The sequence below is a fragment of the Carlito syrichta genome, unplaced genomic scaffold (genome assembly GCF_000164805.1).
Source record: "Carlito syrichta isolate Samal-C Ts95f unplaced genomic scaffold, Tarsius_syrichta-2.0.1 Scaffold309638, whole genome shotgun sequence".
Classification (NCBI taxonomy): domain Eukaryota; kingdom Metazoa; phylum Chordata; class Mammalia; order Primates; family Tarsiidae; genus Carlito; species Carlito syrichta.
In genome coordinates, this window is record NW_007253734.1 from 43,390 (window position 1) to 64,313 (window position 20,924).

The 20,924-nt window shown below is 37.4% G+C and overlaps 1 pseudogene across 1 annotated transcript in view; it reads right to left on the reverse strand.

Annotated features, from left to right (window-relative positions):
* LOC103269911 overlaps window positions 1-19,849 on the reverse strand; it is a 50,986-nt pseudogene extending 31,137 nt beyond the window's left edge. Inside the window, exon 1 of the transcript XR_002482502.1 lies at window positions 19,738-19,849. The product of XR_002482502.1 is annotated as a zinc finger transcription factor Trps1 pseudogene (transcript). The remainder of the gene's footprint in view (window positions 1-19,737) is intronic.
* Window positions 19,850-20,924: the final 1,075 nt, after the last annotated feature.

Consider the following 20,924-nt stretch of genomic DNA (forward strand, 5'->3'; position numbering starts at 1 on the left):
CCCCGGCCGGGCTCCTGCGACAGCGACGCTGGCGACACGCGCGGCTCGGGGCGCGCCGCCGCCAAGGCCGAGCCAGGCCGGCAGTCCTCCTTGGGCACACCGGCTCAGCTCCCGTGTCCAGACCCGACCAGGAGAAAATGGAACCCAGCTCCGGGTCTGAACTGCGCTTCTGATCATCTTTTTTATTATTTCTTCTCAAAAACAAAAAAGAAATTTTGCATTTTGTGTTTCTGAGTTTACTACCCACCAAAGCACTCTTGAGTCTTTAAAGCGCTTTCATAAAATATCAATTACTTCAAAAAAACTAGCGGCGTCAAACTCGTAATAACTGATGAAAGTTTTTTGCTGTTGTTGTTCTTTGTTTTGTTTTGTTTTTTTAAGTCTAGCCCAAACCAAGCTTTCTTTTTTGTCTCTGTAGCATACATAAGCCACATCAGAATTTGAAGCTGTCAAGACCCTTTTTAGGGTAGGGGTAGTTACCCAGGAGTGCATATACGTTAAGATATACAAAGCCATGAGGATTAACAGGACAGTGCCACATCCTATGTCATTCAACAACTTCCCCTTACAAGAGTATGCTGATCACAGCCTTTCTACTGTCATGAGCCAAGAAGAGGCCGTTACTTAGGCTAATCTGGATTTTATTTTTATTTTTTATTTTTCTTGCAGGAGATTGCAGCTATCTCTGCAGAAAGAACACAAGTTGGATGTTTCCTGTTATCACGATCATTTTTTAAACATTTTTTTTAAAAATGTCTCAGATATAAAGGTGATGGTTTTATCTCCCTGACAATGCATTAGGGCCTAAGAAGAAAGCATATTGGAACAATGTGAATATGAAAAAGTTGCCTAGTCTTTGAAATCCCATTACTGACCTGAAAAATACAGACAGCTCTCCCACCAGATGAGAAGAAAGGTAGAACCGCTTATTCAAATCCTGACTCTGCCAAGTGTCATCTGTTGTCACCTAGGCAATGTATAAAACTTCCCTGGGACCCAGTTCTTTCCTTTCTGTAAAATGAAGATGACATTGAGTTCTCTCTCAGGTGAGAACATGGTCCACTTCAGAGTGCTTAACAAATGGGAACCCCCCACCAGCATTTTAAGGCAGCCCTTCATGGAAGCAACTCTTGGAAACAGCCTCTTCCTTGCAAACTCAGCTCACTCAAAGCCTGTCGCTGTCCTCACTTTTATTTGGTGATATGTGCCTGCTCCTGCATCTCCCAAATCCAATCCATTGTTGCTCCTCGTAGCTCATTTCTATGCAAACTGTGTCTAGCCTTTGGGCAAAGTTTGCATGCCCTCTGCTCCCTGATTTTCACAAGTGAAAACACTAAGTCCAGCACATTTAATAACGTCCTCCTTCCCATGGTTAAAGGCACCACACAGCTTCAGCAGACAGGAAGCCAGCCCAGCACACATGCCTCACAACTGGCAGACACAAGCATCTTCAGCTGCATCCACTACTACATGCAATCTGATAAGGAACATTTTCATGGAGCCAAAACATACGTTTCCTCCCTCTATTTTTGCATTTAGCAGACAGGAGAGCTGGACCATCAGTCACGACAGGGATTATGAAACGGCAATCGAGGTTTCTGAGCCACCAAGGCTACCAGAACAGAAGGGCTAAATTTCGCCTATTCATTTCCACCAAAAGTACGCACCCCTTCAGTTGTGGAAAAGTACGGAGAATTTAAAAGCCCCTACTGATTAACTAGAATGTGCTCTTCAAGGAAACACTCTCTCCTGCCACTTGTTTGCAAAATCCAGGCAGATATTGCTTTAAAAATCCCAACTAGCTCCTTCAAAGGATTTGTAAAGTCGCTGATAGACATAAGGGGACATGAGAAAAGTATGTTTGAAAAATGTCATTACCTAAGGGTTCTGGGAAGTTTTGGAATGTTTTGTTTTTAAGGAAGAAACAGATAAATGCAAGTCCTACAAGTAACAAACTGTTCAGGAAGCAAACGAATCCATTAAGTAGATCTCCTTGACTTCTCCTTCATGGCCCCCTGTCCAATCAGACTTGGAACTACACAGTCATAGCAAGAATTAAGAATGTTCCAGAGTTGTTTAAAATAACATTTAGGTGCTTAATCAAAGGGAATTCCCAATTCAGATTTTTTTTAAGAAATAGTTAAAAAAAAAAAAAAAACACTACACAGAGAAGGCCAAGGATATGGTCTTAAACTTCAAAATTGTTCCCAGGCTTTTAAGATGAACTTAAAAGTGATTAGTAAAAATCAAACAGTCAAAAAAAGTCTCAGGCATTCTTGTTCCAGCATGAAAAACGTCTCGGCAGCTCATATTCAGTTATCACCTTATTGGTCATTTCTCAGGGCAATATGATACTAAACAGAGCCAAGGTAAGTCCAATAACCTTCCACTGCCATTGACCTGCTCAGCTCCAAACAAACCCTACCTATCAATATTCTTGTTCGGTTTTCTGAACGATCACCTTTGAACCCTTCACACCCAAGCATTGGACCCGCTGACAAGCAACTTTATCCTGAAGCCAATACATCAGCCATGGTCCTCAAACATCACGACACAAACATTTAGACTAAAGAACCTTCAACACATGGGAGTTAAAACCGTACATTTCTGACTCATGGCCTTAGAGCCTGACATCGTTCTCCTAAATGTTTTAAGGGCACATCATTTATCACCTTGGATCTTTGATTACTTCGCAGTGCCTCACAATATCAGCAAAGCACAAGGCAAGCTGTGTTTGCATTTTTCCAATGTATTAGGGCTTCCCTTTGCCTCAGTTTCACTGACACTGTCCTCCTTGGTTAAATGACATTCATCAATAAAAGTCAGGATCTGAAGGCACACTGCAAAATACAACATACTAAGTTGTAACTGACGGTACTCTATACTTCAGGTACAATCCACCAGGGCAAACCTCAAGAAGCATCTGTTACTTAGGCAACACCACCTAATCCTTTTCTCTTTGAAACCTGACAACCCAATAATTTCACAGTTTTCTCAATACCTGAAAGTCTAATGTCACTGGCCACAGCATTCTTCTTCCCATGTGCCAACGTACTGCAACACTTTGGAGAAGGACTGTATCCAAGGCATTTGAAAAGAGGACAAGAACGAAGAGGGTATATGCTGACTCTCCTCAGGCGTGCAATGCCAAGTTGCCACTGGTATAAGCCATACTAAAACCACACATAAATGGGAGCACAGGCAGGGATGTTTATATCGAAATAAATGGCAGTAGAAAACTTTAGAAGTAGTACAGAAGTCAATATTCTCTTTTTTTTTCCCCCTTATCCTGAGGCAGGGCATTACTCTGTTGCCCTGACTGGAGTACAGTGGCACGATCACAGATTACCACAGCCTCGATCTCCTGGGCTCAGGCAATTCTTCTGCCTTAGCCTCTCTAATACATGGGACTACAGGCACGCATCACCACAGCTAGCTGAATTTTTTTTTTTTTCATAGAGGTGTGGTCTTGCTATGTTGTCCAGGTTGACTTCAAACTCCTAGGCTCAATCGATCCTCCCACCTCGACCTCCCAAAATGCTGGGATTAAAAACATGAGCCATCACACTCGGCCAGAAGTTGATATTCTGAAGAATAGGTAAAATCTCTGTAGTTAAGGTTTCAGGAAAAGCATTTCATAAAGAATGAATAAAACAAATGAAGGTCAGTTTGGAAATGTTCTGGGGCCAGTAAGCACTATATTAAGGATAGACTACATGGTGTAGTACACATAGATTTAGTAAATTGAGGGCAGATTGAAGGGTCCAGAATGCCAAGCTAATGATGATATTCAAATGTATAAGCAAGTGCTTATGGAGTTTGAAAGCCACTGATATCAGAACTCAGAGCGAGGTTAGGTATAAAGGTGAAGGCTCTGAAGATATTTCATTTGGAACCAAAGCTAAAAGCATAAAACTCTCAAAGACAAGTACAGAGATTAAGGGAAATTTCAAGAACAGACTAAAACAAGTGTGGCAGAGATGCATTGCCCAGAAGCCAAGCCAGGAGAGACACTCAAGAGAATGGCTGGCAACATCCAAGACATCTGAGAGATGCAGTCAAATGGAAAGACCACTGGGGCTTGGCTCCCACGAGGACACTGGTGACTTCAATACAGCAGTGTCAACAAATGCAGAAGCCTTGGCAGATTCTGCCTTGTTGAGAAACAGAAATATACATGAAATGAAACCCAGATTCAGGCATTCAATGTTTTCTCCACTCTGAGGTTACTTTTTTTATGCGAGTAGGTTTATCTTTTATCCAAAAAAAGAATGAACTCTATGTCTAAAAATCATTCAATTAATAAAGCTCAACAAGCAACATTCTGATTTTGTGCCATGCCATGTACAACTTGAAATTCATCTGGAAATAAACTTTAAAAGTAGCTTTTGTTTTGTTTTACCTTGTATTTTTCTTAACAGTTAACAAAACTATAATTAATATTTGCTATTAACCAAAATCCTCCAGTGCTTAAACCCTAACCTATCTCTCAGCTTCATTAGCCATATGTATGAGCTACAGAGTTGCATTTGGACTTTTTCTAGATTCCAAAAATGGTCCATAAGCAACTACAATTGGATTGTAATCCAGATGAACAGAAAATAACGCCATTTAACTGCATTCTATAAAACATCCAAGGTAATCTTTGTTCACAAATCTGTGCCATGAGAACAAGTATAAAATAGCTTACAGAAAGTCTGAGAAGGAGTTTATCAAAAGTGGGTGAATACATTAGCATATGTGTGATTCAGGGGAAGTAATATAAAGTGTATACTGATTTATAAGGAAAGCAAGTTCTTTAATAGATGGAAATTAGAAATAAAATACTGCAACTCATCCTATTTAAACCTTATCCGGATATGACCTGTTTGTGAAATCAACAAAAAAGCACTTTCTGATAAAGCCCAAAGTTTGATCTGTAATGTCGAGAGTCCGTGGTAAGAATCTAATCTCTCAAAGTCAAAGAAGAAAAAAAGAGACAGTTGATATACACAGGGAAACTTAAGTTAAAAAGTAAGTAACATTAACAAAATCATTAAGAAGAACTGGAAGCATGGATGGGGCTTCCTCTGGTTCAATTGGGCAGACATAAGATATTAAATTATAATTCACAGTCGGGGTGAAAAATACATTCTGCTATATAGCAATAATAGCCATAGGGGAAAAGGAGGAAAAGAGAGATAATCCATAATAATAAGGGAAATTTTCAGTCTTTCTTCATACAATATGCTCACCACTCCAAGACAAAGATTTTATGTGGAATGATTAGCATTATAGTCAAATTGGTTACTTAATCCATTTTAGAAGAATTGTTTTTTTAATGTTAAAGATCATTCATAACTTTTTTATTTAATTGATGATATCTAACTGAATGAACATGATAATTTTCTACAAGGAAACTGTTTCATTTTAAAGGAATAACTATTCCAAGCTATTTATAAAAGCGTTTCACCTAAAAGAAACATGAAAAAAACAAAATAACTAAATAAAAAAATTAAAAAAAAGATATACCTGCCTCTGGCTACATGACACAGAAGAAAACCCACACAAATGAAACCCACTATCTTTCTCACCTTGCGACTCAGGATTAAATGGTTCCAAATACAGACACTGAACCAGTCCAGCCCTTACAGGGCCTGACATACCCCTACCCCCCACCTCTTCTGCTTTCCAAAATCACTTCTGGAGCTGTTCTCTGAATGAGTTTGGGGACTGTCTCAGGTTCAATATCCTTCTGCATAATATTCACTATAATGCTTTTAAAACCCAGAAATGGAAATGAAAGTATCCTTGGGGTTGTAAGTGATAAGTTTTTGCTTATGGAGGGTGTACCTTTAGATTATACAATTTAACTATTAGGACTGAAAAAGAAGAAGAAACAAGGGATTTAAGAAGGCACGGAATTCTTCCAACAAAGTAAATGATTAAAAATAGCTTATCTATAATCAAAAATCATAAATTTTATCTATGCTGTGCAGTAGGGTCATGGCTAAAATACTGAAATTTTTAGAGAAAGTCTAAAAGAAATTTTTGGGAAATTCTAAAAGAACTCCTAAATTTTTTAGAAATTCTGAAAGAAAAATAGCATTACATTTATATTTTAAAATATTTTTACTACATTTGAAGTTGAAATTTACCATTCAAAAGACAGGATTAATAAGAAAAGTATTTAAAATAAAGGAGGCTCTTTTATTTTTCTTTCAAGAATTTGTTTTTATAAATGCTGAAGAGTTTATGTAAAATACCACGAATGGTTTCTCAACCACATTTAAATAACTAATTGCACATTTCAAGCCTAATCTCACTGATGCCCGTCTACAGTTTCTCAACCTGCCAAGGGGTTTATGTCTGTTATGAATAAAAAAAAGTCTGGTTTCCTGAAAGATTTTTTTTTTTTAAATCCTTAATTCAAATGGACTAAGATAAATATATGTTGGAGATATTTTAAACTAAAGGAAAAAGAGTAATAAAAACAAACTTTTTATTAATGACAATTTCATAACCAATTTTTCAGTAACAACCAAATTCTTATGTCAGTGAATTCAACGCTTCTAATGCTAAGGTGTATGAAAGAAACATTAAGCCTAGATTTTTGTGTAGTTACTGTTTAAATTTCTGTAGTAGTTCTAAACTAAACACTTGACACCCATATCTTCGTAAGGTATTGATAAAGAAATCATGTGAATATATCAACTACTCCATTATATATATGATCATCTATTTTCACTGCATCCTAATAAATGATATTTTAATTATTTTCTCATATGCACACACAAAAGAAAAAATAAATATAAATAAATCTCATATATTAAGCAGATTTCTTCAACAAACATCGAGACCATATCGTGTTTTCCATAAATATTAGGATGGTGTTTTGACCCTGGTTCTAGTTGTCTTTTATCCAAGTAGAGGAAAGTCACTTCACTCTATCTTCAGTTTTCTTATTTGTAAACTAAAATGATTATGCTATAATGCATAGTAGCTCAAATCCTATCACTCAAAATAAAATTTGACCCCATGAGCACTCTGAACAGTCCTTAAATTAAAGAAATAAAACAAAACTGGACTGCCCCACTGAGGAGAATTCAGCAATTGAAAAAAGAAGTGGTCAGGGTCTACTTCTCTATGAACAAGAGAATGTTAGAAGAATCTTAGGCCTAGACCTACATTTTGTGGGAAGCAGAACGTACACTTGTGCACATATAATGTGCCCACTAGTAGAATATGTGAGGGTCCAGAATTTGTAGTAAAATTACAGAACTAAAGGGGATTATCTCAGAGGCCACACAACTTACTCTACATCTGACCTCAGGAAGGTGATTTAATTTAGTATTTTAAGGTTTTTGTTTATTTGGTTTTTTGTTGTTTTGGTGCATGGTTTTATTGATGTACCCTAATGAAATAAAATGTACATTCCGTTGAGCTTGAAATGTTATCTAATATATTTACATAGTCATCTTTTGTCAAAATTAAGTTGACCAATTATTTCTTCAATGATGTTTATAAAAATAAACCCCATTTTCTGCTACATTAGAAAAACATGAAAGAAGTTGTTGAATTTATTTTTTAATCTTTATCTAGAGGCTTTGAATTAAATCTAAAAACACTGTCCTTGCATCTTCCATCATATTCCAAATGAGTAAATTTTTTAAATTGTATTTTCAAAATAATGCATTTATATGATTCAAAATCATCACATTACCTTCATCCCACAATGTTGTAATTACATCTGACCAAAAGTTTTGGCAAAATGTTTGCCTCACATCACAGGAACCAAACAAAAAGGTGGTTTATTAAAATGTCCACATTTCTACCAGTGGAAACACAAAAATACTGTTAAATACACTCCACTAAGCATGGACATAATGTGTTTCCTCAGATTCAAGTCCACTTATCAGGACATAGTGTGGGTAATGTGTTAGGAATACTACGTATGCAATTTGATATCTATTTATCTAGTGCTTACTTCATGTATTCCAAATGAAAACACTTTATAATAGCCTTTGAGATGTATGTGCAGAGCGTTACTTCTTCATGGTAGCAGCCTGGTTTCTCACATAACTATAATTTAAGAATGCTGATTATCATAAGCAAAGCTGTAAGAAAAGAAAGGGCAGGCAAAACTAAAGAAAGTTTTCTTTATACTAAAACATCTTTACGTTGAAATATGTCAGGCTAAAGTCTCCGCACTACATACAGATTTAGTTTTAGCCCATTGACAGTATTTTACCCATTGACAGTATTTTATATTTTCTCACTACTTTTGGAGAATTCCATGTAACTATCTTAAACTGATTTCAAAGCTGGTCAATTTTTTTTTTTCTTTTTCCTTCAATCAAGTGTTCAGATACAAAATGCATAATATCTAAATAACAAACAACTAAATGTCATGTTACTTTACACCATTCATAATTTTCAATTAGCTACAAAGAATAAATAGTAAGTAATTTTCCAACCCTACTCTTTTTTGAAATAAAAATGAAAGGATGACATATGAAAGGATTTCTCTCCAGTGACTCTTTAGAACATCTTATCACAGAAAGATGTGGCAGGAAAACTGACATCACTGATCTCTCAATTTCTAACGCATCAAAAAAGAGTTAGTGAAACAACAACACAAGAGGAAAAAATACAAAATTAATGCAAAATTAATTTGTACTTTAGGGGAAATAACAAGAGTTCTGTAATAAGAACACACTAAAAAGATGTAAGTACTTCCTTTCCTTTCTGCGAAGTTTAAAAATTGAAAAAACTGAAAACGAAGTATCTCAAAATCAATGAACTTCAAGCAATCCAAGAAAATTTGAAAAACATTTTTTTATAAACCAATCCAGAACACAAGATGTCAATTTGGAAATAATGGACACATATTTTGTTTTAAAAATCTAAAACTTGTTAAAGACAAAAATTCAAGTTAACATCCCAGTGATTAACTCTGGGACTGCTTAGCCAAGAACAACTTTCGGCACTTAAAACATAAAACTGTCAGTTTCCTCTGCTTGGAGACAAAACATACAAAAAGCAAACATTCACTGTTATATTTTCCTAGACATGAAAGATAGAACTAACTTTTATAAAAGATGATCACTCTTAATATTCCTACCTATGATGATATTCATACCATCACTCTTAAAAAAAATTACAAATTCCAGACCTCAGAACTACCCTTGGTAGATAGCTACTAATCGAATTTGTTACTCCCTAAACTTAATGGAAATATAGGTAAATTTACCGAGCTACACTAGCTTAACACCTAAATACGTTAAGCAGCTTGTGCTTGATGTTATTAAATAGAAGCTACCATAAACAAGAAAACTCTTTACTCTAAAGACCTTAAAGAGTTGGTAACATATACTTGGCATTCTACTTCTGGGGAATCTAAAACATACAGATGATGAGACTCTTTCATGAACTCTTCTTCCCTAAATCAAGACAATGTGCATTTCAAGTGGCAGCCATGATCTAGTGGTCGAATTCATGTTTATAACCTTGGAATACAGAGTCTAATGGAAGTACTGAGTAACTAGAATTGACTTAAATTTTTGGCCAGAAATATGTCACAGTTGGTGCTTATCATTGTTTCAAAATTATACCACAATTTTATTTAATTTCAATCAATGCATTTCTTCATAAAAATTGAATGGTAAAGTCCTACTCAACAGCAAACAATAAAATCAAATTATAATTTTACAGTATATAAGCTTCTTCCTTTTCTTATATTGCTGCCCCCAAATATAAAAATGATCAAGAAATGTAGGTAAAAATCCTACAGCTGGTGTATTTTTTCCACTGAAAGAGTAAACTTTACTCTTCCAGAAATTGAAATATTAGATCCCAAACAGGGCGGGGGGGAAGGATAAAGAGGAAAATGGTAATAAACTATGGCAGGATAAGCCAGAGGAAGCATGCCTGGTCTCAGCACAATTTTCCTTAGCATCCTAAAATCAGCGACATCACGCGGCCTGAGATCTCTGCTTACTCTTCTGAAAACCATCCAGAGGCTTTTCAAAAAGTTTAGAATTCTAGATGTGTTTCCAAGTGCCAAATTAACTTACAGGAATTTCCACTCCTGAAGGAACCAGCACAGTAGTGCACCCGGAGCTAGAGGATGCTTTTTGTCACTCAAAGCCAGAACTGATGAGTGTGACCCCGGCCAACCTTATCTAAAATTCCCAAGTACCACAGGTGAAGAGGTCAAAGTGTTCTATGTCAAAAATATACAAATAAATAAAGCTATATGCAGCAACAGTTCCTTACGTCACTGTGGGCTGTACGGTATCCTAATCCCCCTTCTGTTCAGATATATATATTTTAAAGAAAGAACTGGAAATGGAAAGGAAAAAAAGGAAAACCTGCTTACATTAATATCTACTCCCAATTGGTCTCATTTAAAAAAAATGCTATTATTGCCAATGATACATGAATACACTGAATTTTTCAGGGAGTGGGAAGAACATGTATGTATGTAGGTAGGTGTGTGTGTGTGTGTGTGTGTGAATAATTAGATGATATATTGAATTATCCTGGGAGTAAAAAGTGCATAACTTGTGCACATAAATGTACACAAGATGTATATCACCAGAGTTAAATGTTTCGAAAAGTGAAAATGCAAAACGATGTACTCATATTTACACATAAAATGTGCATGTCATGATTTTTACTATTGCCCAAAATCTTCTGAGTGACAGCTTTCTTACATAAATCTTATCAAAGTACAAAGAAAAAGTAAAATGCGTTGTAAATAATTACGGTTTTCTTTCAACAGCATAAATGATCTTAAAAATGAGACATTTAGAAATAGAATAAATAGTGATGGGTTAGAGTAAAATAAACAGTTTTTTGTAATTGAGGTTTAGATGACAGTGAGTTTCTTATACTAATTTACCACATCTTACATCCAGGAATATAATACAAATGTTTTCCACACACAAAGGAGGAAAGTCTCTTTCAGTTTGCTTATATATTACAGAAAATAGTATATCATCATATTATCAATTACTTAAATGGATAACTGCTTACATTGGCCACTGCTACATAAATTATTTTCTAACTTTCCTAAATTTGCAGAACTGAGGAGCAAATTTTGTAATAATAATCTATAAAAGGGATATATATCCAATGTTTAGTTAAAGAGTCTTAAACATCATATTTTGTCTTTTTTTGTGTGTAACCTAAATCTATTTAACAAAATTTCAGCAGCCAAATATAGAAGAAACATATGATTTTAAAAGATTTCAAAGGCATATCAAGAAAAAATTGAAAAACAATTCATTCAATGATAGACTAACATGTATTAAAAAATTTAGTAATCAGAGTCTTGGTTGAGATATATATATATATATTTAACTCTTAATTTTTATCAGTTGAACAGTATATTTCAAAAGCAAAGTAACCTAGATTCTCCTTCAAAAATATTTAATAGCATCAAAAACTAAAGTAAAAACAAATATCAAACTCTCTTTTAGGAATTTTTACATGTTCAGAACTGTTTAAGAGTACTGGGAGAAAAATGGGCTTATGTATTTATTTCTACATCTCTCAAAGCTAAAGATAATGCACAGATAATGACATCACCAAGTAGACACAAGTAGAATTTCATTTTTGTTTTGCCAATCCTGCTCTGATTTCAGAACCAAAATTATAATTAAATTAACCCTCAAATAGGTGTTGGGATGCATTAAGTAATTAAAATGAGCACTACAAAGACTAAAATGATTTCAAAAAAATATGTCATAAGTTAAAATTCCATGCAGTGCCTGTAATGTAAGAATGTTCTATGCAAGTGAGAATACAGATATATGCACGTACATGCACGCATTTGCTAATATGAAGTCACAGATTCATTGGTTGTACTTGTGCATAGCTCAGAATGAAAAAAAAGCTAAAACTAGATTAGTAATGCTTGATCCCTCCACACATGAAGTGTATCATGTAAAAGAGAAATTAGATTCCACAAACTATATTCTGCGGTATATTTTTACACTATCTATAAATGTATCTGATCTCCTATATAATACAAGAAATTGAAACATCAATTCACAAGAATCCATGGAAAGTCAAATTGTAGTCTCTAATCAAGAAGCCCATGTTATATTACAAATGTTTATTGATTTGTTAGCTTTATACATTCTCTCCAAATTCTACAAGTAAAAACAGTTCCAAAGCAAAGTCCTTTTGATCTCTCTTTTTATAGCTATGATATTTTTAGTGTTTGAAAAGCAAATGTGGTTTTAGCTATCATCCTATACAATACTGGGTTCATTCCTGGTTATTACACTACTCAATTTAATAATAATAATATTAATGGATTTTTCAAGTTTGGAACATATACATTAGATATGTATATGCTAAAATTTAATGTGTGCTATACTGTACTACTCACTATCATGAATACAAAGCAATCAACAGATAAAGCTATTATTAATGCAAATAAGAGAACCATGCTCCCCTCAAAAAAAAAAAAAAAAGAAAAGAAAGGAAAAATAAACTGTGGACACTTGGAAAAAAAATACTTTTCCAACACGATCTAATAGAGAGTCTTAAATAGTTGACAATAAACCATTTGTTTATTCAATTGTTAAATAAATTGAATATATGCATTAATTTCTGACTGACTGAAAAGTATTTGGAACATTCTCCAGAGCCTATTTTGACTGTGTCAATTACCTAGATACCAGAGTTGTTGTATTGTGTTGCTGGATGAAATAGGACATACAGGAACGCTCAAAACCAGTATTACAACCTGGCAAACGGCATCACATTTGGGTGACGCACAGAATCCATCACCCTAGGGAAAAACGCATCAAGTCATAGTACAGAGTCTTTACACGTTCCATATTATTTCCACATAACGTTTCGAGACGACAGAATTGTAAACTATAAAGTGCTAGCCCATAAAAAGATAGATTCAGAACACAGCCCTGTCACTTAACTGCTCCTCTCAACAGAAATGGGACTTTAAAAAAATGATCTCAGAAGCACTGCTTAAAATATATTGAAAAGGGAGCATTTTGATTTATAGTTTTTTTCATTATAAAAAATATCTTAGTAAATTCAGAGCAGATATAAGCATTACGATAACAATTGCTTCATGATGTTTAAACTCCATCTTCATTTCCAACTTCTAGACTTCATAAAGTAGGTCATGTAGCATCTTAAAAGATTCACGTTTAAAGCGCAGAGTTAATGGTTTTGCATATTAAATTCCACCATCCAGGTGTATCTAAACATTGTCGGTTCACATGCCTTACATACATAAAACACACCTAGAAAAGCATACACATGTATCAGCAATGATTTAAACACAGTAGAGCACTCGTGGCTGGTTCCAGCACTGGCAGGCATTTACACTGCTAGAACTCTCCTTGTATTATAGGTATCTTACCACTAAGTACTAACAAATCACACAAATCAAAATGCGTTACCTTTGTTCAAACAACACTGGTGTTCATTCTACCACAGAGAGGGTCATCCTCAATCTCTCAGGAACCAAGATAGTGGTGGACTCTTGGAGCAGAGGTGGTGCAGAATGGTTTGAGGCAAAACCGAAACATATTGTTTAAGTAAACCTTAAGGGGAGGGGATCATATGCGCAATTGATGGATTTTTTTTTTTTTTTTTTTTGGTATCATCTTCCACAAAGCCTCCTCCAACCCCTCCCCACCACTCAGCAGTAAACAAGCTGCTGATACTAAAGAGCTACAGCTTCAGACACCTCCCTCTGCCTTTTTCCTTCTTGCTAAACTTTTATTACTTTTCCCTCAGTTTTGAAGTAACAAACCAACATTCATTATATAAAAATTCAGTGACAGACATACTTGTAACTTGAAATACATGTTTAAAAATTTTATCAAAAAAAAAAAAAAAAAAGAAAGCAAGCCAGACTTACTCCAGGAAACTTCCATGATGCTGGTGTGAACAACGTATCTACTTAAGTTCCTAAAGTTTTTCCTGACAAATCTTTAAAAAAAAAAAGCACAAGCCAGCAAAGAAAGAATGCCTCTGATTTGAACTAAACCCTGCAGCTCTCACAAGAAAAACTGAGAAACACATGAAATAAATCAGAACTGTCAAATTTCAGAGCAGAGAATGCTGCAATGGCCCCGACTAGGCGGAATGCTTTTTATGATCATTATGAATGCCTTAAAGACTACACTCTTCCTCTGCGCGACACTTAACTTTCAATACATTTTATTCCTTGTATGTGCTCTAGGTAAAGAAGACAAAAAAAAAAAAAAAATTTCTTGAAAATTTTTGGGGTTAAAAGCAAAGTCTATACCAAGTAGTCATGAGATGCAGCCCTCAGGAAGGATTCCCAGCAGAAATGTCGATATGATACGGTACTCAGTTCTGACCCACCAAGTAGGGCGGAGGGCCCCATTTCGGGGTGGAGTGTCTTTTCCCCGGGGAAGGAACTCCTGGCATAAATCTTTTTGCCCCTTAAAAAGATTTTCCTACTTGCCAGCTTCTGAAGTTGCCCTGATGTCAATCAACATCATCAAGATGTCATTTAACTGGAGAAAGTTCTGCTTGCCTGTGCAAGGTCAGAAAGAGAAAATGACAATTTTTTAAAGGAAACTAAAAATACTGTGTGATAAATAGGGTTAAAATTATCACCTAAAATTGTAAAGAAAAAAGAGCTCCCAGTAGAAACACACTGATCCTTAAAATTAATGCTTTCAATCTAAAAATGCATTTTTGTGAAGTTTCATCTATTTTCCTTCCTCTGCCCATAAAAATGATTAATGTCACGATTAAACTTCCACATTTTAGTCTCTGGCTAACAGGTGTCGCATTCTTTATATAAACATATTCATTGACCTGTGGCCATTGATAACCTTAATTAATTAATCTCAACAGAAACAAAAACAAATCTATTTTTTTCCAAATAAGAAAGAAATAACACAACGCAAATACCCACTCTCCCCAAAACCCAAAAACTGTTTAAGTTACGGTAACCTGAAATGCACCAGCCATCACAAAGAGCAATTGGAGAAATCCAGCAGTGCTCAGCAGGAAAGATTTTTAATAACAGATTGAAAAACAAGAATAAAAATAACTGCATCAACAGAGCCTTTCTTCCTCAGGCCACAAGCCCGTTCTTACTTGAACTTTTTTTTTTTTAAATGGCATTTTGGCCACTAAAACCAATCCAGAACATTATTAAAAGTTAAAAGCTACCAATTACTTCTGTCTGTTCTTTTAAAGCAAAGTTTGGCATTACGTCAGTTGGTTTAAAGAAAACAAGAAAGAGAGAGAGAAAGAGTAGGAGAGAAAGTTTCCTGCTTGTATAAACTAAACCACCAGGGAAGGTGTCTAGCCACTTGTAAAGTATTTACTGCAGGTTTTTAAAGAGCTAGAAACATTTTAAAAATTAAAAGTTTTATTATTGTTATTTTCAGTGAAACGTACTTAAGAACGACAAGTGTATCCATAATGTCTTCTTTGGGGTGTTTCAATGGTATTTGTATAACTTTGAATTAGAGAATGATCTCCAGTGATGCTTCAAATTTGAAATACATAGATAATTTCATCTTTGTTTTTGCTACTTGGATTTGTGCTCTTGGGGGAAAAAAGGTGGGATAACAAAAAGTCGACATCGCTGCTATAATAACCACTATGGTTGCAATGATCTGACAGGCTTCTTCGTCTAACACTTAACAATTCAAATAATTTTCACCTGTAGATCCTTCTGAAAATTCAGTAAAGGAATTTCCTTACGCTCAATTGTCTCTTTCTAAACTAAGTCAAGTTCTAAATGATTGTGCCCAGTGGAGAAACAAACCGAAGACCAACATATTCAGTCTCCGGACATGAAAGCCACTGAGTGCTATGACAGCTCAAAAGGGGATCATAATAAAATTAGAGATATTATTTATAAGGGTCATATATAATTAATAGAATATTTCACACAAATAAACAAATGGCTTTAAACCTACTTGCATTCAAGGATAAATTTTTTTAAGTCATTCCCTCTGCAGCACTGTCTGCTACAGAACGGTGCTATAAAACAGTACTCGGTATTTTAGCATATTTACTTTAATCCACTGGCTAAAGTTTTTAAAGGATACATTATTTTGCAACTTATTTTTAAAACTTTGCCCAATTTTCAAGATGTAAATAATTGCAAAGTATGCTTGTCTTTTCTGTACATGGCAAGCATCCTTAAAGAATCAGAGTAAATGTCTAGTTGACAAAGGCTAGAAAAGCATCTTCATATTATATCTAAAGGGGACCCAAAAATTCCATAAATCATAACCATTAGAGTAACAAAGAACTCACTACTTTCTGTATGATATCAAAAGACAAATGTAGTAATCACATAGATAAGCCATCAAACTAAAACCAAGTCTAGACATGCTGTCACTTATTTCCCCAAATCTAAATAACTAGTAAAAAAGGAAGATAAAAAAGTTGACAAGACTCAGAATTAGTTATCAATGGAATTAGTAGTCATAAACAGCAAAAGAGGGAGAAAAAGAAACCTGTTACCTGAAAGCTTGACCAAGGACGAACAACAGAAAACAAATCCACAAATCTTGCCTGTTTTTATCAAATTGATTGTAACTTGTGAGCTGCAATATTTGGGGCAGAACTGTCTGAGTTTATAGTTTTCTAAGCCTGCCAAAAACAGATGCAGACTACCACACTAGCTGTCCTGCAGAAACTAAATTAAGCAAAGGCAAATACCAAGTGGAAAGTTGTCAGTCTGTTGAATGAATGCCTTTATTTTACACACCAGAGAAATCTTAATAAGAATATATTTTAATGTGAGCCAATCATTTCCTTTTAAGTACATCACTTAGTACAAAAATAATAATTTTCCCTTTATATCAGTTATAGCTACTTGCCCATAACTTTCTTAAAGTTTATTTTCTTCTACACACAATAGCATAGTGTTGCTAGATTATTGTTTGCTATCAAAAGGAGCACTAAGTAAAAAGTAATTGTTTTAAAATATATGCATTATGAAAAATGTTTAAAGCCAGTTCTCAATATTGATCCCAAGTTCAAATATGAAATAAAACTCTAGTTCAAAATCAATTTGCTGCAAGCCCTCTCTCTTAAAACTTTCAATAATGTTTATTTATTTCAACAAAGAAGGTAAAACTAGATTTTATTAAAACCTAACACCCTTTGGGTTTCTTTTTTAATTAAAATATGCAGTTCATTAATTGCAAATTGTGATCTGCATCTCTGTACACACACAATGTACCACTACTACTATTAAAAATAATAATAATAGGACCATCATTGAAATACTTGAAGCCTTTCTGCAGATGCATTCACTTCCCTGTTTTCAAGATTTTTCTTATGAATTAAGATTGCCTTATGTGTATTAGAGAGAGCCACATGATGGAAATCAGAATAAACTCAGGAAGGGTACAGGACTTAAATAACACAGAAAAGACGATAGGGGCATGTGTCACACACTGATTTGGATCCTAAACTGTTTTTTAAGCAAGTATGCAGAAAATTTTATAAAATTATTGAAAAGGTTAGTCATCAACATGCTGAGTTCTAAAATCAGCTCAGAATTCACAGCTATTAGGACGATTTTCTCCTTACCTTTAATGTTACCTCTAAGAGACAAAAGACAAAACCTAAATAGTGGCCCAGACCCTTACAGTATCTAGAATTCAAAGAAGTGGCAAACTTTCTGTTAGGAACTTGCTATGTTCCACCATTTATCTAGTGTCAGACTTAGTTATTACATGTGTAAAAGTATTCTACACACATATCTCCTAACATATAACAGATATATCAGGAAGTCATAAACATCAGCTCGCCAGTGGTGAATACTTTGCCAGCAGAATACTAATGAAGCGTCTGAAGCCTCACCTTTAGAGAAATCGAGTCATAATGCTAGCATTAAAACGATATTTCCCCTCAGGAGTTTTATCTTCACATTATTAACATCCAAAAATCACTGTCAAACTTTAGCACATTAGTGGCCATGGGTGTTTAACTGAATCTAGAGACGTTTTTATCCAAAGGGATAGCTTTACTAGGAAGTTATGATATCCATGGAGATATCGACACTAAGAATGACACCTTTGACTCGTTCCTATTAAGCACATCATTAATAAACGTTCACTTAAAGGTGCAAAAAAAAAAAAAATCCTCACTATGTTGGTATCATTTCCAGACTGTCCTGTCAGCATCACAACTTACAGGAAACGCTTCATCTTCCCATACAAACCCTGTATTTATTCACAACCCTGGCATACTTGGGGGGAAAAAAAAAAACCACACGATTTTAGATCTTGTTAGCTTTTCACATTAACCGGTGGAATATCTGAGAAGGCCTTCTAAGCAAATAAGCGGCATGTGCAACTTCACAACAGTGCGTTCAGAAACTTTCATTCTCATTTTGTCCACGTCAAGAATTGGCTGCCCGCATGACTTTCCTTGCTGTCCCTTGCATTTTTAACTCTGGCAGGCTTTTCTAAATGATCAACTTTTCCTAAAACCAGCAGGAAAGTAACATGATGCCGGCAAGATCCATAGGTTTTCGCTTCAGAGCCGGAGCACTTTGAAGAATTGTTGGAAGTTTCCTATTTTATTTTTGCTTTGAACAATCAGATTTTAGCCAACAACCAGGCCTAGAGTTATCACTTCTTTGTAATTTTGTCTCAGGTTCCATCTGTATTTTTTTTCTTTTGTACATGTTACCTCTCCCAGACCCTTTCCTGTTCACCTGGTGCGTTTACAAAAGTTAAATAAATCTACAAAAAGTTCAATGAATAGGCCTAACTTGCCTCCAATTTAACTTCGCTAAGCTTCTACTTCACTTACCTCGCTTAAACTCTACCATGATTTTCCAAAATAGGATAAGAAGGAACAATCTATCATAATTTTGATTTATCATTAAGCTCCACCACTCTTACCCAAAAACTTTCAAAGTATCAAACTCTGAGGCCTAGAAAGACATGGGGAAGTCAAGCAGGTCCTAAAATTTAGTAAGTCCTAGATTCTCTCTGAAACCCACCAGTGTCTTCGCCATCTAACTTAAATTGCTTTAGAGTCCTGGTGTCATAAAACAGTTACTGATTTCCCTGGGGAAAGGGGGAAACACCACCATCTCAGACAGGTACTACCAACAACAACAAAAAGCCTTCCCAGACACACACACACACACACACACACACACACACACACACACACAAGCTTTGCACTTCAAACAGCTCCCACCTCTGCCTCGCCCTCAAATTATTCCTAGGGTCCTATAATCCTGGGGTTATTTGCAAGGACAGTGGTGTTTGCCTTGGCCTTTCAAAGATGTGTCTTCCTTAGAACCCCACCAGGAACTAGAGAGAAGGCAAAGCGCCTGTCTGCCAGGATGTCCCACTGCTGTCAGGCATTTAATCACCGGCCAGTGTCCCCTGACCCGCGGGACACATGGCGCATCACCCGCACCGCAAAGGAAGTCTGCCCCTTCCTCAGCCCATACGGAAGCTCCCTGGCTGCGAGGCCCCGCCACATGGTGGGGAGAGGGCACCGACCCCCAGGCCCGGATGCCTGGAGCCGCTTGGCGGGGAGGGGGTGCGGGGACACCCAGGGAGGGACACCCTCCTTCTCCAAGCCCAGCTGGGCCTTGAAGGGAAAAAAGTTTGAAGCCTGGCTCTGCAAACTCTTGCAAGCCAAAGCCAGCGCGGGGCAGGATCCACACACTGGGGGCCGCACCGAAGCCCCTCTCGCTGCCCCTCCCCTCCCTCCCGAGTCCACCCGACTTACTACTCTGCATGCTGGTGCCCAGTCTGCGCCCCGCTGGCCAGGGGACCCCCGAAACTCGCGGCGGCAGCGGCCCCGGGTGCAGCCACCCCCGGCTCCTCGCCGCGCCGGGTGGGAAAGACTCAAGACCCGCCGGGGAGCGGGCGGCGAAGGGCGCGGGGCCGGGGGGAGGGGGCGCCGGCCCGAAACTTCTTTTTTTGGCAAACGGGGATTTGTTTTTCCTCCTCCCCGGCGGCTGAACTTGACCCTCCTGACTCCAGGGGCTACCGCGGTTGGAAGTCGCTGGTCTCCAAGGCTCGGATCCCTCGGCCCCAGCGGAGGCAGAAGAAGAAGGGGGGAGCCCAGAAAGAAAGAAAGAAATCACACGCGCAAAAAGGAAGAAAGAAAATGCATGTGAAACCCGAGAAGCCTGCGCCGGGCTTTCTGCACACTCTCTCCCTCGGCCTTTTTTTTTTTTCAAAGAAAGTCACTTTTAATTCCCAGGGCTCCCCGCTCGCGATCGCCCACGTTTGTCGCGCACACACGGGCGGGCGCTGCGCTCGCTCCCCGGGCCCGGCTGGGGACCTCGCGCCCCCCGCGCCCCCCGCCCGGCCCCGGCCCGGCCTTCCCCCCCTTACCTGTTGATTAATCGTCAGGAACACCCTCCGCAGCCCGAAAGATGGTGGCGCGGCGGCCAGAGCCATGAACCGTCTCCTGTTGTTTGCAGAGTTGATCTTGGATTATTTGGGGGCGGGGGGGAGAAAAAGGTCTTTCCTGCCTCCCCCCCTCTCTCTTCCCTCCCCCCCCTTATTAAAAAAGAGAGAGAGAGAGAGAGAAAGAGAAAGGAAATAGAGCAAGGATGTGCCCGGTGTCGGGTGGGAGAGGGGAGGGGGTGTTGTTTTTTGTTTAAAAAAGAGAAAAAATAGGCAGGCGGGCTGGCGAGCGGGGGCCGGAGACGCGAGCAGCGCCGAAAGGAGGACGCCGGAGATCGCAGGGAGATCGGGGCTTTATCAGAAATGTTATCGCTTGTCAGGACCTCAGTCTCCGCGCATTACGTCAGTTTCAAGACACCAACACTATTAATATCAAAGGAGCCTTCGCGGAGGAAAGCGCCACCCCAGACCCAGCTCCCTTAAAGAGACAGCGCGCGCCCCGCCGCCGCCCCGCCCGGCCCGGCCCCGCCGCCCGCAGGGACCGGCCCCGGGCCCGCC